Genomic DNA, 27,311 nt, shown 5'->3' on the forward strand with positions numbered 1-27,311 from the left:
ATTTGATATGTCATTAAAGTGTGTATGGTTAGAGTAAGTATTATATAATGTAAGCTGATAACCAACATCATGCTAAGCAAGCAGAAGCAAGCAGCAAGCAAACAAACAATCGTGTCATGTTGGTAACTGATCCCAGGTTGCGATTACAATATTGTTTTTTCTTCTTGTTGTGGTTATGTTATTATGAGATATTATCATCATTATAAGCTGTAGCTTTGTATGTCATAAAGTGTGCATGGTAGAGTTAGTATTTTTGATAATTTGATAACCAACATCATGCATAGCAAGCAAGCAAGCAAACAAACAAACACACACACAAACAATCAGGTGTAACATGTTGGTAAACATGAGTCCCCAGTGTTGCGATTACAAATACTGTTTTTTCTTGCTTTTGTTATCATTATCATTATTAAGCTTGTAAGATTTGATATGTCATTAAAGTGTGTATGGTTAGAGTAAGTATTAGTGATAATGTAAGCTTGATAACCAACATCATGCATAAGCAAGCAAGCAAGCAAGCAAACAAACAAACAAACAAACAAACAAACAAACAAACGCACACACACACACACAAACAAACAACCTGGTGTAACATGTTGGTATACTGCTGTGAGGGAAGTGTTGAGGAGTCTTATTTTATTATTTGAGTAGTCATGCTTTTCCTTGAGTGAGACGGAAATATCATTGAAATGCAACATTATTCTCCTTGTATTTGTTTGCATCAGCATTATTTCCTTCCTCGAGTCTATTTGTCTTGAGTGTGCGTATTCCATGATCCATGTATACAGCAGGCCGTCTATGCTGAGAAGAAAGAGTAAAGTAGATATAATGTCAGTGTTTGTGATAAATGGCTGACCGTTTCATTTTGGTGCGACTTGAGTGCATTGGGGCAGTAATATTTGAAAAGCGTGTAGCCACAAGTTTAAGGTATCTTCCCTAAGGGTGTTTTTTAGACACGTGTGTGCTGCTCAAGTGTATATATGCATGCATGCAGGTTGTGTTTGAGTTTGCTTCTAAATTACCCATCCCCCTGTGTGAAAGGAATGAGACACGGAGGAGAGGGGTTTGAACACAGGTCAGCAAGATTGCTATACGAGATCGCTGCCGCTGCTACAGAAAGACACACCGAGGAAAGGAGAAAGATCCACAGAGGAAGGAAGAAAAAGACGCTCACACAGAGGAAGGGAGAAAAAAGACACACAGAGCAAAGTAAAACAATTAATGCAAGCTACTCCTTCGATTCACCACAGACACTAGTACAGAACACCTACAGTCTGTCAGATAGATAAATAGATACTCTACCTACCTACCTATCTACATAACCAACAGTAGACATACATACATACATACATACATACATACATACATACATAGATGCATAATTGTACGGCCAACATTCGAGTCTGGCTGGCTGGCTGGCTGTGTGTGTGTATGTATGTATGTAACCCAACATTGAGAAGGTAAACCAAAAAAAAAAAAGAAAAAAAAGCCAGGCTTATTACTCACAATGACACGCTTACAACTGCTATTATTATATTTCCCACCTACAAACACAGATAAGCAAACACACAAACAAACACGAATGAACGAATGGAACCTCTTCGAGGCACGAAGACACACACACACACACACAGACAGCCACACAAACTTACAATCATGCACAAGATCGTAAACAAGCTTGTTGACATTAACGAACAAGAAATTCACACAATAGCAACATGATTGCAACACCAACTCTTACCAGCAAGCACTCATTCATTCATTCATTCATTCATTCTTCCCACGCATCATAGGCGAGCGACGGGAACACAAAGCACCACTTACACCTTACCCTTTCCCACAATCAACCAACCATATACGTATGCGGGACATGCACTTATCATATATACATTCCTACACTCAAACACAAATCCACACACTCAATCAATCACACACTCGCATACTCAATCGCTCATACGAGCACATCCTCACACTCAATCATACATTCACATGCTCAGTCACTCACACAAGCACATTCACACACACTCACTCATTCACACAAGCACATTCACACATTCACTCATCCACACAAGCACATTCACACACAAAAACACTCACACTCATCCACACAAGCACATTCACACACACAAACACTCACACTCAGTCATACAAACACATTCACACACTCGCATACTCAATCATGCATACCAGCATACTCAACCATACATACAATCAATCAATCTATCACACACTCACATGCTCAACCACACATCCACATACTCAAACACATTCACAAAGCACATGGACAAGGAATAACTAACCAACTCACTAACTAACTAATTACACGTAGGCACTAAGGACCACGGACACACAACTACACAAAGCATCAAAAATTCAAGAAAGGAGGGGGGGGGGGAGAGAGAGAGAGAGCAAGCATTATTCAAAATCAAACACAGCAGCAAAAACAACAATGCAAAACAACTATCTAAAAAAAAAAAAAAAAAAAAAAAAAAAAAAAAAAAAAAAAAAACAATCAAATCAAATCAAATCCAATCCATTTCATTTCAATTTACTTTACTTTGCTCTTGTCTCGGGGAGACCTAAACGCCCAAGCCTCGGACAATAAATACCACAGGGAAATGGACTCTATGCACACTGTCACACACCAATATTGGCCTTAACCACTGCATAAACCATCACACACCACCGAACTGCTCGTTTGCAAGACTAGTTTGACGGAAGACAGTTCAAAGTACCACCAATGATGAATGGTCGGTTACAGTCCGTTAAACATAGACACTTTGAATTAGTGTAGCCTAGCAATATATAAGACAAATATTACTGTACTAGATCAAATAACTTAATGTTTTTAAACGATATTCACAACAAGCAAACTAGATTATTAAATGTCGATAAATTAAAGGGTCCATCATCGTGAACGATCAAATAAGGGCGATGTAGGAACCCTTTTCAATAGATTGAATCGCTTTCGCTTTTATTTTATTTTTATTTTTGTATCAATATGATACGTATTATTGTCATAATGGCGTATTTTTAGTTGTTGTCACTTACTTATATATATTTCTTTCTAAAAAGTCATTCATATACAATATTTTCTTCTTGGATTTTTCTTAATTTTGGTATCCCCTTTTACTTTTACCCCAAGCGAAGTATACAAATACATAAACTATTCGTAATATATTACTAGGAATTTTACTTATGAAAACCTCATATTCAGTAGCTTTTCTTATTGACATAATGATGTCAATAAAGAGAACTACTGCCATGGTACTCTCTCTTCCTCTGTATATACATACATTTATAGCTAGCTATCTATCTATCTATCGATCGATCGATCTATCTATGTAAAACATATATCTATGTATGCATCCTCATATACAATTGAAGTAATGCGGTGACTCATGTGCATACCTCTTACTTATATTTATGTTGTATATCATACTATGACCACATATTTGGTAGTTAATTATTAAATGAGCCTGGATATAGAAGGCTATGTATACACATAGACATTCAAACTTATTTACACCTCGAATTGCTATTTATCGGTTTCTGTACACCTATACACACTGATATAAAAACATATAGAGAGACGGACAGACAGATATATACATACATATATGTATATATGCGCATGCATACATATATAACACCCATACACACACACACGCGTACATATATGTATACATATACACACACAAACAGAAATGATTAGGAACATGTGACAGCATGTTATGTTGACATAGCAAACACGCTATAGAGACTTGTTGCGCTCAGTGGCGTCAGTTCTTACGCCGCTAAATTCAGTTAAGAATATGATTTATAATACTAGTTTATTAACGTTAAAATAAAGAAAAAATACACTTTTCATTAAAAAAAAAAAAAAAAAACAACTGTATAAAGCACTTATGAAAGTAACAACCAATAAGTAAATTAGAGTTAAGCTATTAGAGTCATTATAAGACTTGATTTTTCGGTGTTACGGTCATTAAGGATGGAATATTTTAAATAAAATACTCGTAAATGGTACAAATAAAAAGAATTTCAATTCCACCTTGTGCTTTGCTTTCATTGAGTAGAAGACACTGTGCCAGGATACAAAAATATATATATATATATATGTAGATATAGATAATAATAATAATATAATAATAAATAATAATAATAATAATGATAAGAATAATAATAATAATAATAATAATAATAAATCCTAATATATAATAATAATATAATAATAATGATAATATGATAATAATAATAATATAATAATAATAATAATAATAATAATAATGATAATAATAAATAATACAGCATCGGTCTGGCAACACAACCCGTTGTTTTCGGGCATCCTCCTCACTGTCCTGCGGGATAAAATGTTTTTGTGCCCTGGGCTTTCGGCCGAAGTGAGGCGACCGAGTTCACGTTTGCAGTATGAAGGCAGATGCAAGGGAGCTCTATCAACATAAGAATAGTCTCTTCCATAGTCTATAACGAATATACAGGGCAAATGTCGCCACGACCGGCGCCTCCTACAAGGAGTGTGTTTGCACCCGAGTTCATCAATTTCCGATATAGGGATAATATCCGAGTGAATATTAAGTGTGTATCTATATGATTTATGGTATGCATCTATGTACGTAAGTGAGTGAGTATGTATGTTATGCATTATGTATTTATGTATGTGTAGGTATGTGTATGAATGAATGTAGCATAATGTGTTGTTTGTGGTGTGTTTTACGTATGTATATAATATATAGTATATTATATTTAAAAAATTATGAATGTATCTATTTATAATGATATGCCTATATGTATGTTTCCCTATTATAACTTGCCTATACTATCGCAATCCGTGTATTATGTATGTGTATGAGCCTGTATGTATGGTTACAGCACTGTTGCACCTAAACTAATAAGCAAACCAACCTAATCTATCTTCCTAATCCTATCCTTGCAGTTTCGATGTATGTATGTAAGTTGTATGTATGGTAGGCCTGTATGTATGTATGTATGTATGATATGTATGTATGTATGTATGTATGGTAGTAATGCCTGTATGTATGGTATGTATGTATGTGTGTGTGTGTGTATGTATGTATCTATGTAAGTAATGTAACTAAACCTAACCCAACCTAGCCTAACCTATCCTATCCTATCCTTCCTATCCTATCCTATCCTATCCTATTCCGATCCGAGTCCTGTCCTATCCTATCCATCCTATCCTATTTTAATCCTATTCTCTCCTTGTAAAATATGTATTGTACATACCCTGTTATGTATGTTTACACTTATGCAACCTAAAACTAAAATAGCAAACTAAACTAACCTAGCCTATCGCTATCCTATCCTATCCTCTCCTATCCTTGTATGTTTATATGTATGTATGTATGCCTGCGTGTTTTTACAGGTTTGAACTCTACATGGATTAAACGTAATCTACATAACATAACCTACCTAGCCTAGCCTAACCTAACCTAACCTATCCTATCCCATCCTATCCTATCCTACCGATCCCATTCGATCCTATCCTGTCCTAGTCTTTAAAAATGTATGTTTACATACCTGTATGTAGGTTTACACTCTGCAACCTAAAATAAAATAAGCAAACCTAAAACTAACCTATCCTATCCTATCCTATCCATATCCTTGTATAGTTATATGTATGTATGTTAATGTATGGCTTGGTGTATTTTTACACGTTGTCAACCCTAACTAGTCTTAACGTATTCTAAACCTAAACTAACCTAACCTATGCCTAACCTAACCTAACCTAACCTCCCTATCCTTTCTATCCCCTATCCTATCCTATCCTATCCTGTCCATTCTTGTAAATATGTATGTGTAACATGCCTGTATGTATTTTTACCTTATGCAACCTACAATAAACTAAGCAAACCTAAAATAACCTATTTCTATCCTATCCTATCCTATCCTTGTATGTTTATATGTATGTATGTATGTATGCTTGCGTGTAATTTTTACACAACGTTTCATCACCCTAACATGAGCTTAACGTAATCTAACTAAAACCGAAACCGAACCGAACGAACCGAACCGATCTGTCCTATTCCTATCCGAATCCTATCCTATTCCTGTCCTATCCTATCTTAATCTAGCCCATCTTATCCTATCCTATCCTTGTTTGGCATATATATTGCATGTATTTGGTACATGGTGCGTAATATTTTCTATATACATATTCGTACACATTTTTTATATATATGTATATATATATACGATATCATATATATAATTATATATAATATGAATATTATATATATATATATATATATAATCATATTATATATTATATATAGATATATATATACGATATAGATATATATCTTATATCTATATCTATATGATATGATATATCTAGACATATTTATATAAAAATATGTGTATATATATTATATAGAAAATATACGCCCATGTACACATAACATGTCAATATATTGCAAAACAAGGAATAGGATAGGATAAGATGGGCTAATTAAGATAGGATAGGACAGATAGGATAGGATAGGATAGGATAGATAGGATAGGTTTCGGTTCGGTTCGGTTCGGTTCGGTGTTATTTAGATTACGTTCAAGCCTATGTTAGGGTTTTGAAACGTGTAAAATACACGCAAGCATACATCATACATTACATATAAACATACAAGGATAGATAGATGGATAGGAATAGGTTATTTTAGGTTTGCTTATTTTATTTTAGGTTGCATAGTGTAAACTACATACAGGCATGTACACAACAATATTTACAAGAATAGGACAGGATAGGGATAGTATAGGTAGGGTAGGAAAGGATAGGTGAGGTTTAGGTCAGTTTGGTTAGCTAGGTTAGGTAGGTTAGGTTAGATTACGTTTAAGCTATGTTATGGTTGAACGTGTAAAAATACCCAAGCATACATACATACATAACATATAAACATACAAGGATTGATAGGTGGATAGGATAGGTTTTTTAGGTTTGCTTATTTTATTTTAGGGTTTCATAAGTTGTAAACATACATACAGGTATGTAAACAGACATTTTTTTAAAGACTTAGACAGGATAGGATAGAATGGGATAGTATTAGGATGGATAGATGGGATAGATAGGTTAGGTTAGGTTTAGGCTAGGCTAGGTTAGGTTATGTTATTTTAGTTACGTTAATCCATGTTAGATGGAAACCTGTAAAATACACGCAGTCATACATACATACATATAAACAACAAGGATAGGATAGGATAGGGATAAGGATAGGATAGGATAGGTTAGTTTTAGGTTTGCTTATTTTAGTTTAGGTTGCATAAGTGGTAAAATACATCAGGTATGTATCACATACATATTTTACAAGATAGAATAGGATAAAATAGGATAGATAGGATAGGATAGGATAAGATAGGATAAGATAGGATAGAATAGGATAGGATGAGGATAGGATAGGATAGGATAGGTTAGGCTAGGTTGGGTTAGGTTTAGTTTACATAATACATACATACATACATACACACACACACACACACATACATACGTACATACGCATACATTACTATACATACATAACATACTCACATACATACCTACATACTACATAAACAGGCATACATACATACATACTTACATACATACTAGAAACTGACAGGATAGGATAGGAATAGATAGATTAGGTTTGGTTTTCTTATTTTATTGAGGTCGCAACAGTGTAACCAGACATACAGGCTCATACACATACATATATACAAGGATGCGGATATAATAGGTCAAAGTTATAATAGGTAAACATAACATATAGGCCATATATTAAATATATACATCATATATATTATATATATATCTATATCATACTTAAACACGCACACACACACACACATATGTATGCATACATACATACACATACATACACGCTACAACATACATACATGCATCATACATACTCACTCACTTACTTACATAGATGCATACATATAAACATATATATTACACACTTAATATCCTCGGATATTATCCTCATATCGGAAATTGATGACTCGAGGTGGCACACACTCCTTGTCGAGGCGCGGCGTGCGACATTTTGCCCTGTATATTCGTTATAGACTATGGAAGAGACTATTATATGTTGCTAGGAGCTCCCTTGCATCTGCCTTCATACTGCAACGTGAACTTTCGTCGCTTCACTCTCCGAGCCCAGGCACAACATTTTATTCCCCGCGAGTGAGGAGGATGCCCGAAAACGTGTTGTGTTTGCCACGGACCGCTGCTGTATCCTATTTTTATTATCATTATTATTATTATTATTATTATTATTATTATTATTATTATTATCATTATTATCATTATTATTATTATTATTATATTATTAGTATTAATTATTGATCTATATCTAATATAAATTATATATATTTGTTATTCCTGGCATCATGTCTCTACTCAAATAAGCAAGCACCAGGTGAATTGAAATCTTTTTATTTTGTTACCATTTACGAGTATTTCTTATTTAAAATATTTCCATCCTTAATTCCCGTAAACACCGATAATCCACAGTCTATTAATAATGATCTAATAGCTTAACTCTAATTTACTTAGTTGGTTTTTACTTTCATAAGTTAACATGGGTTTTTTTTTTTTTTTTTTTTAATGAAAAATGTATTTTTTCTTTATTTTTACGGTAATACACTAGTAGTATAAATCATATCTTAACTTGAATTTAGCGCGTAAGACTGACGCCACTGAGCGAACAAGTCTCTATAGCGTGTTTTTGCTATGTCAACATAACATGCTGTCACATGTGTCCTAATCAAGTTTTCTGTTTGTGTGTGTAATGTATCATAGGATGTACGCGTGTGTGTTTTATGGGTGTATATATGTAAACATGCGCATATATACTATAGTATGATTATATCTTCTGTCCGTCTCTCCTCTATATGTTTTTGTATTCAGTGTGTGTAGGTGTACAGACCGATAAATAGCATTCGAGGTGTAAATAATGTTTGAATGTCTATGTGTATACATAGCCTTCTATATCCAGGCATCATTTACTAATTAACTACCAAAATATTGGTCAATAGTATGATATACAACATAATATAAGGTAGAGGTTGCACATGAGTCACCGCATACTTCACTTGTATATGATGATGCATACCATATATATATGTTTTACATAGATAATCGATCGATCGATAGATAGATAGATAGTTAGCTATAATGTATGTGATATACAGAGGAAGAGACGAGTACATGGGCCGTAGTTCTCTTTATTGACATCCATTATGTCAATAATAAAAGCTACTGAATATAGAGGTTTTCATAGTAAAATTCCTAGTAATATATTACGAATGGTTTATGTAAGTTGTATACTTCGCTTGGGGTAAAGTAAAGGGGGATACCAAAATTAAGAAAAATCCAGAAGAATATGGTAATATGAAATGCTTTTTAGAAAGAAAATATATATAAGTAAGTGACAACACTAAAAACGCCCTTATGACCAATAATACGTATATATTGATACAAAAATAAAAAATAAAATAACATCGAAAGCGATTCAATCTAGTGAAAGGGTTCCTACATCGCTTATTTTGATCGTTCAGGGAATGATTGGACCTTCAAAAACCACTTAATGTTTCGACATTTAATAATCTATGTTTTGCTTGTTGGGAATTCGTTTAAAAACATTAAGTATTTGCTAGTACAGTAATATTTGTCTTTATATTGCTAGGCTCACTAATTCAAAGTGTCTAGTGTTTAACGGACGTAACCGACCATTCATCATTGGTGTACTTTGAACTGTCTTCCGTCAACTAGTCTTGCAAACGAGCATTCGGTGGTGTGTGATGGTTTATGCAGTGGTTTAAGGCCAATATGTTGTGTGACTGTGCAATCGAGTCCATTTCCCTGTGGTATTTATTGTCCGAGGCATTGGCGTTTAGGTCCTCACCGATACAAGAGCAAGTAAAGTAATTGAAATGAAATGGTTGGATTTGATTTGATTTTGTGTTTTTTTTTTTTTTTTTTTTTTTTTTTTTTTTTTTTTTTAATAGTTGTTTTTGCATTGTTGTTTTTGCTGCTGTGTTTGATTTTGAATAATGCTGCTCTCTCTCCTCTCCCCCCCCTCCTTTCCTTGATTTTTTGATGCGTTGTGTTAGTTGTGTGTCCGTGGTCTTGTGCCGACGTGTAATTAGTTAGTTAGTGATTTGGTTAGTTATTCCTTGTCCTGTGCTTTGTGAATGTGTTTGAGTGATGTGGATGTGTGGTTAAGCATGTGATTGTTTTGATAGATTGATTGATTTGTATGTAGGGTTTGAGTATGCTGTAGCATGATTGAGTATGCGAGGGTGTGAATGTGTTTTGGATGACTGAGTGTGAGTGTTTGTGTGTGTGAATGTGCTTTGTGTGGATGAGTGTGAGTTTTTTGTGTGTGAATGTGCTTGTGGTGGATGAGTGATGTGTGAATGTGCTTGGTATGAGGTGAGTGGTGTGTGAATGTGCTTGTGTGATGAGTGAGTGTGTGTGAATGTGCTTGTATGGATGAGTGAAGTGTTTGTGTGTGTGAATGTCTGTGTGTGGATGAGTGAAGTGTGAATTGGCTGTGTGAATGAGTGAGTGTGGTGTTAATTGTGCTTGTGTGAGTGACTGAGCATGTGAAGGTATGATTGAGTGTGAGATGTGCTCCGATGAGCGATTTGAGTATGCGATTGTGGTGATTGATTGATTGTGTGGCTTTGTGTTTGAGTGTAGGAATGTATATATGAGAAGTGCATGTCCCGCTACGTATATGGTTGGTTGATTGTGGGAAAGGTAAGGTGTAAGTGGTGCTTCTGTTCCCGTCCGCTCGCCTATGATGCGTGGGGAAGAATGAATGAATGAATGAATGAATGAGTGCTTGCTGTAAGAGTTGGTTTTGCATCAGGTTGCTATTGTGTGAATTTCTTGTTCTTTATGTCACACAGCTGTTAACCGATCTTGTGCTGATATGTAAGTTTGTGTGCTGTCTGTGGTGTGGTGTGTGTGTCTTCGTGCCTCGAAGAGGTTCCATTCGTTCATTCGTGTTTTGTTTGTGTGTTTGCTTATCTGTTTTGTAGTTGGGAAATGAATAATAAGCAGTTGTAAGCGTGTCATGTGAGTAATAAGCCCTGGCTTTTTTTTCGGTTTTTTTTTTTGGTTTACCTTCTCAATGTTTGGGTTACATACATACCTAACACAACACAGTCCCAGCCAGCCAGCCAGACTCGAATGTTGGCCGTACATTAGCTCTATGTATGTATGGTAGGTATTATGTAATGTATGTTGTATGTCTACTGTTGGTTATGTAATAGGTAGGTAGTAGCGTATCTGTTTATCTATCTGACAGACTGTAGGTGTTCTGTACTAAGTGTCTGTGGTGAATCGAAGGAGTAGCTTGCATAATTTTTTACTTTGCTCTGTGTGTCTTTTTTTCCCTCCCTTCCTCTGTGTGAGCGTCTTTTTTCTTCTTCCTCTGTGGATCTTTCTCCTTTCCTCGTGTGTCTTTCTGTATCAGCGGCAGCGATCTCGTATAGCAATCTTGCTGACCTGTGTTCAAACCCCTCTCTCCGGGTCCTCATTCTTTCACACAGGGGCTGGGTAATTTGAGCAAACTCAAACACGCCTCATGCATGCATATATACACTTGAGCAGCACACCGTGTCTAAACACCCTTAGGGAAGATACCTTAAACTGTTGCTACACGCTTTCAAAAAAAAAAATATTACTGACCCAACTGCACTCAGTCGCACCAATGAAACGGTCAGCCATTTATCACAAACACGACATTATATCTACTTTACTCTTCTTCTCACCTAGACGGCCTGCTGTATACATGGATCATGGAATCCTCACACTCAAGACAATAGACTCGAGGAAGGAAAAGAATGCTGATGCAAACAATACAGGAGAATAATGTTGCATTTCAATGATATTTCCTTCTCACTCAGAAAGCATGACTACTCAAATATAAATAAGACTCCTCAACCTTCTCACAGCAGTAATACCAAGCAGGTTACACCAGGTGTTTGTTGTGTGTGTGTGTGTGCGTTGTTTGTTGTTTTGTTTGTTTGTTTGTTTGTTCTTGCTTTGCTGCCTTGCTTTGCATGATGTTGGTTATCAAGCGTACATTACACTAATACTTACTCTAAACCATACACACTTTAATGACTATCAAATCTTACAAGCTTTAATAATGATAATGAATAACAAAGCCAGAAAAAACAGTATTTGTAAGTCGCAACACTGGACTAATGTTTACCAACATGTTACACCGGTTGTTGTTGTGTGTGTGTTTGTTTGTTTGCTTGCTTGCTTGCTTATGCATGAAGTTGGTTATCAAATTATCAATAATACTTACTGCCTAACCATGCACCCTTTAATGACATATCAAAGCTTACAAGCTTAATAATGATAAGGATAATATTCTCATTATAACATACAACAACAACAAGAAGAAAAACAATATTTGTAATCGCAACACTGGACTCATGTTTACCAATGTTACACCTGATGGGTTGTTTGCTTGCTGCTTGCTTTGCTGCTTGCTTATGCATGATGTTGGTTATCAAGCTTACATTATCACTAATACTTACTCTAACCATCACACTTTAATGACCATATCAAATCTTACAGCTTTTAAATAAGATAATGATAACAAAGCAAGAAAAAACAGTATTGTTCGCAACACTGGGGACTCATGTTTACCAACTTGTTACACCTGATTGGTTTGTGTGTGTGTTTGTTTGTTTCCTTGCTTGCTTGCTTATGCATGATTTGGTTATCAATTACAATAAGACTGACTCTTAACCATGCACACTTTAATGACATATCAAAAGCTTACAAGCTTAATAATGATAAGGTAATATCTCATTAATAACAATAAAACACAACCATCTAAGAAAAAACATATTTGTAAATCGCAACACTTGGGGACTCATGTTTACACAACATGTACACCTATTGTTTGTTTCTTGCTTGCTTTGCTTGCCTTGCTTGCTTATGCATGATGTAGGTTCTCAAGCTTACATTATCACTAATAATTACTCTAACCATACCCACTTTATGACATATCAAATCTTACAATCTTACTAATGATAATGATAACAAAAGCAAGAAAAACGTATTTGTATCGCAACTGGGGACTCATGTTTACCACATGTTACCCTGATTGTTTGTGTGTGTGTTTTGTTTGGTTTGCTTGCTTGCTTGCTTAATGCATGATGTTGGTTATCAAATATCAATAATACTTACTCTACCCATGCCACTTTAATGACATATCCCAAGCTTGCAAGCTTAATAAATGATAGGATAATTTCTCTTATTAACAATAACAACAACTACAATAAGAAAAAACAATATTTGTAATCTCAACATGGGGACTCATGTTTACCAGCACCCATGTTACACTGATTGTTTGTTTGCTTGCTTGCGTGCTTGCTGCTTGCTTAAGGCATGATGTTGGGTTTATCACGCTTACCTTATCACTAATACTTACTCTACCATACACACTTTAATGACATATCAATCTTACAACTTAATAATGATAATGATAACAAAGCAGAAAAAACAGTATTTGTAATCGCAACATGGTGACTCATGTTTTTACCAACATGTTCACCTGCTTGTTGGTGTGTGTGTTTTGTTTTGTTTGCTTGCTTGCTTATGGCATGATGTTGGTTATCAAATGATCAATAATACTTACTCTAACCATGCACACTTTAATGACATATCAAAGCTTACAAGGCTTATAATGATAAGGATAATATTCTCATTAAATAACATAATCAGACAAAAAAAGCAAGAAAAAACCAATATTTGTAATCGCAACACTGGGGACTCATGTTTACCAACATGTTTTACACCTGATTGTTTGTTTTTGCTTGCTTGCTTGCTTGCCTTGCTTATGCATGAATGTTGGTTATCAACTTAATATAACTAATAAATTACTATAACCATACACACCTTACATGTTTAATAGCTGATAATAATAATACTAATAATCACAATAACAACAATAGTGGTGCTAGAAAAACAATATTTACACTGGGGACCTCGCCAATTTGTTTGGGGATTATTTTTGGTTTGTTTTTTTAGACCGGGTGTAACGAACAAGCAGGAGAAGCTGTTCAAATCATATCCTCTTTTATAGAGTATTTGTAGGACCTAAGATAGGTCCAAGGTTTTTGGTTGTTGGTTTTTGGGGGGGGGGGGGGGTTTTTTTTTTTTTTTTTTTTTTTTTTTGGGGTTTTTTTGTTTTGGTGTAATAGTGACGGTGAAAACGTTTAACCTCCACGAACCGTAAGGGTGCGTCCCTGGCGCTTGAAGGCGTACACGAGTCCATGGCGGTGACGGTCTTCTCTTGGCGTGCTCGGTGTAGGTGACGGCGTCACGGATCACGTTCTCGAGGAACATCCTGAGGACACCACGGGTTTCTTCGTGGAATGAACCATAGATACGCTTGACACCTCCACGCGAGCAGACAGGATTGCAGGCTTGGTGATACCCTGGATGTTGTCACGCACACCTTTGCGATGACGCTTGGCGCCACCCTTTCCGGCCCCTTCCGCCTTGCCTCGTCCTGTCCATGTGAGTCGGATTTTCTTGCTCCGAGTCAGCCGATCAAATTCGGTGGCCGAGAGCGAGTAAGGCTACCGCGGGCCCCCGTCTGCGTAGCTGCGAAGCGCCCACTAGCTGACGCTTAGCTTAACTGACCGCTCTGCAAATACAACCTCTGTAAGCCTTGTTATCGACAAAGGCTCCGCGCACAGGCTTGCAATGGATTTGGCATAGCCATTGCTTCAGATATCACTTGAATCCAACATGGCGTCAAGGAGGCCGCGTTACACGACCTCCACAAGTGCCGTATCTCCGGCAAATTTACCCAGCAGAAATAGGCGGGATTGGCCACACTCTCGCAGCCACACGCGACTCGGCCAGCTCCCGCTCGCTTCTCCTATAATTGACGTCTTGAGCGTTAGCGCGTTCATTCTATTTAGATCCAAACTCGCAATGCCCGTACCAAGCAGACTGCACGTAAGTCTACCGGAGGCAAGGCCCCCAAAAAAAAAAAAAAGCAAGCAGTTTGGCCACCAAGGCATTAAACGTAATCTGCCCTGCTACCGGAGTGTCAGAATCCCCATCGTTACAGGCCTGGAACGCGTGTGCCCTCCGTGAGATCCGTCGTTACCAGAATAGCACTGTACTCCTCATCCGCAAGCTGCCCTTCCAGCGCTCGTTCGCGAGATTGCCCAGGACTTCAAGACTGACCTCCGCTCCAGTCCTCTGCTGTCCATGGCTCTGCAGGAAGCTTCGAGGCTTACCTGGTCGGCTCTTTGAGGACACCAAACTGTGCGCTATCCACGCCAAAAGAGTCACAATCCATGCCTAGGACATCCAACTTGCTCGCCGGATCCGCGGAGAGCGCGCCTAAGGTGTTTGATGCTACCTGCAACACAAAACTATTATCCTCGGCCCTTTCATGGCTAAAATTAATTCTCAGAGGATGAAATACAGACAAGTCTATCAAATGGTGTACATGTACCAGACGGCAATAATAATATAGTGATAAGCAATATTAAACAAACGGCTATATTGTTGATAAGCTATAATCATCCAAATGTACACCTGCTACGCACCACATACACATCCGCTCTTCCAATAATAATATACATACATACATATATATATTGTATAGTATATACACACATACACTATCTCTCTGTCTCATCATTGTATATATATCATAATGTGTGTGTGTGTATATTATATATATATATATATATTTATATATATATATTGTATCTAAATACTATATAATCTCTCTCTCATTAATATATATATTATATACACAATATACTCACACATATATATATATTGTATATTAATAACGTATATATATACACACACATACACTTCCTCTCTCTCATATAATATACATACATAATATCTACTATCTATATATAATATACATTAGATACATATATACATGTATACATATATATACTATATTATACACACATATATATAACACACACATACACACTCTCTCCTCATTATTTATAATATAATATAATATTTATATTGCGATAGATATATACATACTACATACATACACGCCACACACATATATATATATATTATATATATATATATATATATTATATATATATATATATATACGATATATAGAATATTGTATATAAATACTGTATATATTATATATACACACACAACACCCCTCTCTCTCATATAATATATATAGTATATATATATATATATATATATATATATGTAGTACATAGGTATACACATATATACATGTAAATACATATATATTGTATATATTACACACACACACATACACACTCCTCTCTCATTGTATATATATCCTATTGTGTAAATATATGTATTTATAGACAGCACACACACACACACACACACACACACACACCACACACTCCTATATATTATATATTTGTATATAATAACTGTATATATATATATTATACACATACACACACACACGCTCTCCTGCTTCTCTCATTATACGGATATTATATTGCCGTATATTATGTATATATATGTATATTATTATATATATATATATAGATATATATATTATATATATATATATAGTATATATATATATATATATTGTTTTGAAATAGTTATATATACACACTCTCTCTCTCATTGTATATTAATTATTATATGTGTGTGTGTGTGTGTGTATACTGTCTATAATATATACACACACACTCTCTCTCTCATTATATGTATATTATATTGTATATATATATATATAAATACTATATATATATCTAACATACACAACACACATACACTCTCTCATTCCTATATCATATATCATATAATACTATATATACCTCTATACACCACCACAATATATAGATATATATATATAATTATATATATATATATATATTATAGTATTATATATATATTTATATTGCAATCAAGACCACACTAACACTAACTTATCCTATGACTCACTTTGAATTAACAGCATAAACAAATGCCATGGATCCAAGGTCCATCTACCTAATAAATAAATAAATTACCAGGATAGGAGGAGTATTGTAGTATAGTAGTAGTAGGCCCTAGTGAACTCCTATCCTGATTTGCACATTCCTTGAATAGGCGGGAAATGTGTTTTTCTTTCTATACTTTGATATGGATAGTCATTATTCTTATTGAGACTATGATTATCCAATGTTGGTAAGAATAAATGACTTTCTAGGACAGTAATGGTATCTGGTACTATAGTATGATTATCACAATGTTGATATAATAAACATGTAGGCAGTAATGGTAGAGTAGTTCTATAATTCCCAAAGTTGGTAATAATAACTAAACTTATAGGACAGTAATGGTAGTGGTAGGAATAGGAGTATAATTAGTTCACATGTTGGCAATAATACATGAACTTCTAGAACAGAATGGTAGTGGTGGCAGCATAGTACAGTAGTATAGTATAGTATGTAGTAGTAGTAGGAGTACTAATACTACTACTAGTTAGTAACTAGTACTAGCAGGAAAAGGTAAGTGGTGGCAATTGGTTATAACGTCATTGTAATCTGCTTTATCACGATCTTGTGGCTCCTAAAGCGCCGATGTTGTTCTAGGAGGCAAGTAAATCATGCAACCTAGAGAGTTTACTTGGAAGAAGTGTACTTGGTGACGGCCTTAGTTCCGCTCACTAACGGCGGTTCTTAGCCGTTCTCCGGGCAGCAACAACTGACAGCGGTCTGAATCTCCCGGCTGGTGATGGTGGAACGCTTGTTGTAGTGTGGCAAACGGGAAAGCCTCAGCTGTCAAATGCTTCAAAAATGTCATTCACGAAAGAGTTTCATGATAGACATGGCCTTGGAGGAGATACCAGTGTCAGGGTGGACCTGCTTGAGCACTTGTAAGATGTAGATGCTGTAGCTCTCCTTCCTCCTGCGCTATCTCTTCTTATCCCCTTGGTGAAGACTTTTGGGCCTACCGGCCTTCTGCGAGCCTTTTTCCGGAAGTTTTGGTGGCATGAATGTCAATCGTACTTACGGCACGAATAATGAAGCTCCCAACTCACTTTTCCTTTTATTGTTTTCGACGCGCCATGCCAGCCTCCGCGTACAGACCACGACTACTGCTCATCTGAGGTCCGTTCCCACATGCCCGGCCGTCGCAATTTCTGACTTCAGTCAACCGGGGCCGTCCTATAACAGCTAAGCTCGACAAACAGCGATAAGGTTTAAAAGTACCTAACAAGCAACATCATGTCTGTTCGTGGTAAGGTGGTAAGGTAAAGGGCAAGGTAAAAGTCCGCCTCCAGCTGGCCGCCTTCAGTTCCCTGTTAGGCAGAATTCACCGCCTTCTGCCGTAAGGCAACTACGCCGGCGTGTGGGAGCTGGTGCCCCGTGTAACCGGCTGCCGTCATGGATATACCTGGCCGCTTGAGTCCCTGGAATTGTCAGGTAACGCCCGCTCGTGCAACAAGAAGACCCGGTCTCCCCCGTCACTTGCAGCTTGCCATCCGTAAACGTGAAGAGTCTCAACAAGCTGCTGTCTGGCGTCACCATTGCCAGGGTGGTGTTCTGCCTAACATCCAGGCTGTTCTCCTCCCCAAGAAGACCGAGAAGAAATAAACTTTTCTTGGTGTCCCATCTCAACATCGGCTCCTTTAGGAGCCAACAGCATCTTTCCTAATGAGAAAATTGACAAATCTATTATTAATAATACATGCATACTTCATAACGCCACACCGCGTACTATTTGTATTTATGACTTTGATATTAGTAGCAATAATGTACATCTATTCATATACGAAAATTACAGACACAAACGGATCATGTTTAAGAGCAAATGGATTTACATGAGTTAGAACGAACCACATTCAATTGATTTCAACATCAAGCATACATACAATCTACGTATATACATACAATCACATAGACCCCATATAACCATTACCATTTTGGTATATGTAAAGGCCACTGTAGGCAATTTGTTTGCACACATGTCTTACCGACTGCACTCGTACATCTACAGTTACTTGTGTCCAAGATCTCTATATATACACCCGACATACATATACATATAACATATGTTTACTGTGTAATATATTACACATATATATGAAAAAATGTCTACACATATATTATCTATATATGACTAATATATACACAACACATATGTATGTATGTATGATATATATATATATATATATATATATATAAGAGTAAAGGATGATGTGGATAGAAGATAGAGATGAGAGGATTGATAGGTGAAAAAGATAGAAGAAAATAGAAGAGGATAGAAAAGATAGAAGAGGGTAGGCCTTAGAAGATGAGGATATAGAAGAGGATAGAAGAAAGTGAAGAGGATAGGATAGGAAGGTGAAAGATGAGATGTGGATAGAAGATAGAAGATGAGAGGATAGAAGAGGATGAAAAGATAGAAGATGAGAGGATCAAGAGGATAGAAAAAGATAGAAGAGGATGGGATAAGAAGATCAGAGGATAGATGTGGATAGAAGATAGAAGATAGGTAGGATAGAAAAAAAGATAGAGATGAGAGGATAGAAGAAAATAGAAGAGTATGAAAAAGGTATAAGTGATAGGATAGGAAGATGAGAGGATATATGTGGGTAGAGAAGAAGATGAGAGGATATATGTGGATAGAAGACAGAAGATGAGAGGATATATGGGAGATAGAAGACGGAAGATGGAGGATGAGAAGAAAATAGGAGAGAAGATGAGAGGATAGGATAGAAGAAGATAGAAGTGGAGAGGAAAGGAGAGGATAAGAATAAGATAGAAGGATGAGAGGATAGAAGAGTGTAGACGAGAAGAGAAGGAAGAGAAGATAAAGAAGAGAAGAGCAGAGAAGAAGACGAGAAGACAAGAGAAGAGATTGGAAGGTAAACGACGGGAAACGAAGGGAAGAGAAAGGATGGGAAGGGAAAACGAAAGGAAACAGGAAGGGAATAGAAGAGAAGAGGGAGATCAAGGGAAGAGGAGGCAGGGAGGGAAATGTAGAGTAGGGAATGGAATAGGAGAGAGGGAAGGATAGAGGAAGAGAAGGGAAGATGAGGGGATGTAAGGAGAATTGGAGAGGATGAATGGACGAGGGGAAGGAAGAGGAGGGAAGGGAAGAGGAGGGAGGGAAGAGGAGTAGGGAAGGTGAGAGAGGGAAGGGAGAGAGGGAAGGTAGAGAAGGTAAGCGGAGAGGAAGGAAGAGGAGAGGAGGGAAGAGTATTAAAGGGGAAGGGAGGGAATTGGAGAGGATGAAATGAGAGGCTGAAGAGGAGAGAAGGAAGGGAAGGGCATGGAGAGGATGGGAAGAGGAGAGGGGGAAGAGGAAGAGGGAAGAGGAGAGGGAGGAGGAGGGAAGAGGAGGGCAGGGAAGGACGAGGAGGGAAGAGGAGAGAAGGAAGCGAAGAGGAGGAGGAGGATGGAAGGAAGTAGATAGAAAGGAAGAAAGAGAAGGAACAGTAGGGACATGGGGAGCGGATAGCGGATGAGGGAGGGAAGGGAATGGGAGATGGAGGAAGAGGAGAGAAGGGAAGAGAGAAGGCATTGAGGAGGAGGGAGGAGGAGGAAGAGGAGATAAAAAGAGAAGAGGGGGGGAGGGAGGAGGAGGGACGATAAGGGAAGATGAAGGAAGAGGAGGAATAGATGAGTGTAAGAGAAGGGAGAAGATTGATTAAGTTGATAGTTATTTTAAATTATCTGCCGCGTCCAACATCTAAGTTCATTAACGGTATTGAGTTCAATAGAATATTATAGTTTTTACACTTTAATAGTCTGATCAATAAATATATTACAAAGAACAATACATAAATTAAAAAATCAAAGCATAAATATTATGCTCAAGGGAGGTAGGAGAAAGGGAACAGGAGAGGATATAAAGAGGAGAGGAGGGAAGAGGCATAGAAGAGGAGTGAAGAGAATGAGGCAGGAAGAAGAAGAGGGAAGGGAAGATAGGTGAGAGGAGAGGAGATAGGATAGGAGAGGAGAGGAGAGAGGAGGAGAGGGAGAGGAGATGGACAAGGACCCCCTACAACACACTCCTTGTCTCACATACCTACTGTAACACATCAAACAAATATATTCATACCTACATAGTAACTACTTATTAAACTGCGGCTTTGTTATTACTTACCTATCCATCATGCAGAGGACTTCTGGTTCGAATGATTTGGCGTCGTTGACTATCAGGGTTGGAATGGGGGCATACCGAACGGTGGATACAGCCCATGACGACGCACGACACGTTTTTGCTTTCATTATTCGTATAAATGATAAGAGATACAGAGAAGGAGAGAAAGAGAGAGGCCGCACACAGACATACAAAGACCCAGAAAGAGAGAGGAGAGAGAGAGAGAGGTAGAGAGAGAAGAGAGAGAGAGAGAGAGAGAGGGAGGAGAGAGAGAGAGAGAGAGATAGACGAGACAAAGACACAGCCAGAAAGAGACAAAAGAGAAACGGACATAGACACAGTACAGACATATAGAGATAGGCGAGAAAGACGAAGACACAGACATAAAAGAGAGAGAAACAAAGATACGAGACAAAGACCACAGACAGTACTAGCGAGAGAGGCTAGAAAGAACGAGACACAGACATAGAAAGAGAGAGAGACACGAGACAATAGACACAGACAGAAAGAAGAGAGAAAGACACAGACAGAGAAAGACACACAGGCAGACATAGAGAGAGAGTCAGAGACAGACATAGAGAGAGAGAGAAAAGAGACAGACACAGACATATATAGAAGAGAGAGAGAGAGAGAGAGAGAGATAGAGAGAGAGAGCAAGAGAGAGAGAGGAGAGAGAGAGAGAGAGAGATAGAAAGAGGCGGACAAAGACACAGACTGAGGAAGAGAGAGAACAGAACAAAGATACATACACACAGAGAGAGAGAGAGAGAGAAAAGAGAGAGAGATAGAGGAGGAGAGAGAGAGAGAAAGAAGAGAGAGAGAGGGAAAATGGACACAGACATTCAGACACATACAAAGTGATCAAGACAAGAGTGAATAATTATAAGAACTGAGTCACGTGCTGGATGAAAAGTAGAAAGAGGAATGGGGAAAACATATATAATATTTATGAAGCGAACGAAAAAGAAAAGGGTAGAGTGAAAGCCATGCATGGAAAATGCTTAGCTTTCAAATATGAAAAGAAGAGGCGACAGTACTGAATATGAGAAATTAGTCCATTATATGGCTATATAAATGTTGAAAATGCCTTGTACTAGTCTTAACTGAGCAGATTGCCATCTCTCCATAGGTAACGTGCGTTTTCATGTATTATTTTCTCCCGTTCGGATGTGTCCACTAAATATATAACGCACAGCAAACACAGAGACCACTCGCGGCCAACGCTTCCCACTGTGGAATGCATAAGCAGGACTAGGCGTCATGGGGAACCGCCGACGGATGGATGGATGGAGGGAGGGCACAGTTTCCGATGCCAGTTCCGAAAGGCGCCACTGATTGGCTGCAAACGCGAGCGAACTTTGACGCTCATTGGCTGCGACGAAAGAAAACTCGATTGTCATTGCTGCGAGGCAAACACAACTTAACGCTAATTGGGCTGTTGTGCAGAAGACAACTGGTGCGAAGAACATATTTTTCAAACAAAATGCTTTTAAAATGAAATACTATTCAGATTTTATACTAAACGTAATTACCAAAATGATCACACATGATTGTTTGTAATAAGTCAAATAAAAATATGAACCATTCATTAAGATAACAAATAAACCACGATGGAACTGAAAATAATCGAATAGAAACATAAATGAACAATTTCTTATAAAATCCACCTTAATTACCGTAAATAAAAAATTGACCGAAAAACCCAAAAAGATCGAGTATTTGTGAAAAACACAAAGGATATCGCAGTAACGATTCAAATGAGATAAGTCGGCCTGATACCGTCGCATGTATAACGATAACTACTACTAACTACTACCTACACTACTACTAACCATACAATACCAATAACCAACAAACAAGCAACAACAACGATGATAATAATTATGATGATGATAATAATAACAATCATAATAATAAATATATAATAATAATAATTAATAATAATAATAATTGATAATTTAATAATAATAATAATAATATAATAATATAATAATAATAATCCATAAAAAATAATATTATCGTATTATTTAGTACTAATATGATTAATATTAACGAAAAGACCATTTGTTTTTATAATAATTACTATTTATAATAATTATTATTAATATAATGATTATTATTAAATTATAAAATAATTAAATTACAATATTAATTAGTAATAAGAAATAATTTCGAACTCATAAAAAGAGCGAGAAGAGATAGTGCAGAATCACTAGTCAGCCTTTGCCTACGAACGTCCCATGATAACGCAGCGACGGCAAAGTCCTGGTGCAGAAGAGAGATAACAAGAACAACAGGAACTGTTACAGGGGATAATAACGGATGGCTACGGCCGGCACTTCACCAACGGCCAACATGATAACGCATGGCAAATGTACTTCTTTCGTCCTTTTTTGTTTTCGCCTGTGGCAATAAGAAACGAATAAGAGTAAGAAGCAAAAAATAACCATAAGAACGATAAGAAACCTTATACAATACTCCTATTAATAGTATTTCTAATAACACCAACAACACCAACAACATAATAATAATAATAATCATAATTAATCATAATAATAATAATATACTAACAATAATCATAATAATAATACTCATAATCCTAATACATAATCATAATACATACATACTGATAATAAGCATAATAATAAATAATAATAATAACTAACTAACTAATCAGTACATACATCCAGTAAATAATAGTATCATACTAAAATATCATTATGAATATTATTATGTAAGAATACTCCTCCTAAAAATAATCCTACATAATATACTAATAATAATAACTTATAAAATCAATACATAAACATGGTAATACTACTACTACTACTACTACTACTTACTACTCCTACTACACTCACTACTACAAACTACTACTACTACTAATATAATAATAATGAGAATATAATAAAATTATAACCCATACATATCATATCGTACTCATAATAATAATTAATCATAATCATCATATATACTAATCCTCAAAGTAATAATCATAATAATAATCGTATTACTTATTATCACTGATTACTCGTAATACAATAATAATTATTATTCATATTTGTTAATAATATTATTATTTATATTATTAGTAAATATACATAATAATATTTAATAGAATTACTCTACTAGTAATAATATAAAAAAAGAAAAAATAATAAATAATAACAATATAATACTAATAATCAATCATAATGGACAATAATAATAATAATAATAAGAGAATAATAAATATACATTATAATAATAATGATGATAATAATATAATAATAACCCAAACACCAACAATAAGAATAATAATAATAATAATTAATATACATAATAATAATAATGATCACATAATAATCATCATAATAATAATCTATAATAATCGTTATATTATCAATATTAATAGTAATAAAATAATAATTATTAATATATTGTTAATAATATTATATTTATAAATTATGATTACATATAATAATAATATTTAATAGTATTACAATCCATAGTAATAAATATCATAAAAAAAAAAAAAGAAAAAAAAAAGAATAACAATAATATAATAATATATAATAATAATAATATGATAATAATAATAATAATATATCATAATAATAATAATCTAAGTAATTATAATAATAAAAATTATAAAATCTAATATAATAATAGTAAATATGATAATAATAATCATATAATAATCATAAATAATAATAATAATCATAATAATAATCGTATATTATTATCATATTATAGTATAATATAATAATTATTAATTATATTGTTAATAATATTATTATTTATATCATTATTACTATAATAATAATACTCATTAATTGTATTACTATAATTAGTAAATAAATCATAAAAAAAATAATAACAATAATAATGATAATATAATATATAATGATAATCATAATAATAGATAATCATATGACATAATATCAATAATACATGATTATGATTGTTGATAATATAAATAAAAATGATATAAGATTAAAAATAATTAATACTAATATACTACTACTACTAACTAATAAACTACTACTACTCTACTGACTACTACTACTACTACTGGATGACTTTTACTACTACTACTAACTATAACTACTAAACTATACTACTAATAATAATAATAATAATAATAATACATATTAGTAATTCGTATATTAATAATCAATATTATTAGTAATATATTATTATATTAATCTATTGTTCATAATTTATTATTCCTATTCTATTAATTATAATAATAAATATTATTAAATACTGATTATTATTAAAATAATGCAAACTCACAAAAAGAGCGAGAAGAATAGTGCACAGGTCACTATCACCTGGCCTAAACGGTCACATGATGAACGAACGCCAATCCTGGTGGCGAGGAGGAGATTAAACAGAGATCACAGGAACGGTTAGGAGAATAAAACGGATGGCTACGGCCGGCATTCATCACAAACAGCCACGTGATAACTCATGCAAATCTTTGTCCTTTTTTGCATGGAGGGAAAATACTACTGCTACTACTACTACTACGAATAGCACAATAAGAGTAAAAGTAACAATAGATTAACAGTAACAATAACAATAACAATACACAAACAATAACAATGAACAATAGCAATAGCAACCGCAACAGCCACAGCAACAGCACAGCACAGCAATAACAATAGCAATAGCAACAGCAATAACATAGCAATAGCACATAACAATAATAATAATAATAAGATTGGTAATAAGAAATACGAATCTATACTACTATATTAAAACAATATTAATAATAATAATAAATTAATAATACATAAGAATACAATACAATATTAATATTAATAATAAAATGAATAGTAAGCATTAAGTATAATGATGATTTTAACAATAATGATTATAAATTTATAGAGAATGGTAATAATAAAAATGATTGTACCATTTGATATTACTTATATTATAATGTATGTATACAGACCACAACACACCTAAACACACACAACAACCACACACACACACACACACACACACACACACACACAACACACACACCACACACACACAGACACACAAAATAATAAAAAAAAGAAAAAAAAAAAAAAAAAAAAAAAAAAAAGACTCCATGCTCCAACGTGGCCTGGAGATCAAACAACTGTGACACTATATGACCTCAAATGTTATTAGTTTGGCACCAACGCGGCCTCTGATTCCCCGTTTCCTCCGTTATCACAGACAGGTATATTGTGAAATTTCACGCCTTACTTTCCTAAACCCTCCTCAAAGGATTATAACCAATAATAATAAATAAAAATACAAAAATGGAAATTCAGCAAGAGAGAGAGAGAGAGAGAGAGAACAGAGATAGAGATAGAAGATCAGAAGAAAGAGAGGAGAGAGAAGAAAAGGGAGAGAGAACGAGAGCGAAAAGAGTGGATCGGGGGTGCCAAGGATATTATTAACGACAAGAATATTCCACGAATATTATAGCAAAACAATAAGTAACAAATAGATCTACCAATGCTTGTTGTAAAATCAACTGTCAAAAAAAGGTGTGAATTCATTCATACGATAAATCAGATGAAAACGAGAAATATTGAAAAGAAATATACAGGAATACTACTGATAATAAATCAGTAATTATTACTTACATCAAATTTTTACGAAAACTCATAAGAAAGAGCGAGATAATCTGGGAAACGAAGAGATAGCACGGTAACGCTTTCATGGGAATATCCTCCTACAACGGCCACATGATAACACAAGCAAATGTTTGTCCTCGTGCGAGGAGAGAGATAGTAGGGAGCACAGAAACAAGTTCCTGGGAGATAACGGATGGCTACGGCCGGCATTCACAAATTAGCCCATGATCACGCATGCAAAATTTTTGTCCTATTGCGCCGGAACAAATAAAAACGATACTACTAATACTACTACTAATACTAATACTATTGAAAATAATAATAATAATAAATAATAATAAAATAATAATGATAACAAAATAAAATAAGAATATAGAATAATGATTGATGATGATGATGATGATGATGTATGATGATGATGATTGATGATGATGATGATTGATGATGCTGGAGGAATGATGATAATAATAATAATAATATGAATAAGAATAAGAATACGAATAAGAATAAGATAAAATAAGAAAATTATAATGATGATGATTATGATGATAAAA

The 27,311-nt window shown here is 35.0% G+C and overlaps 2 pseudogenes; both read right to left on the reverse strand.

The window, feature by feature from the left end:
- Positions 1-14,271: 14,271 nt before the first annotated feature.
- LOC119569772 lies at positions 14,272-14,976 on the reverse strand (annotated as a pseudogene).
- A 2,688-nt stretch (positions 14,977-17,664) lies between these two features.
- LOC119569773 lies at positions 17,665-18,036 on the reverse strand (annotated as a pseudogene).
- Between the last annotated feature and the right edge of the window lie 9,275 nt (positions 18,037-27,311).

This window comes from Penaeus monodon, unplaced genomic scaffold (genome assembly GCF_015228065.2).
Source record: "Penaeus monodon isolate SGIC_2016 unplaced genomic scaffold, NSTDA_Pmon_1 PmonScaffold_1859, whole genome shotgun sequence".
NCBI lineage: Eukaryota > Metazoa > Arthropoda > Malacostraca > Decapoda > Penaeidae > Penaeus > Penaeus monodon.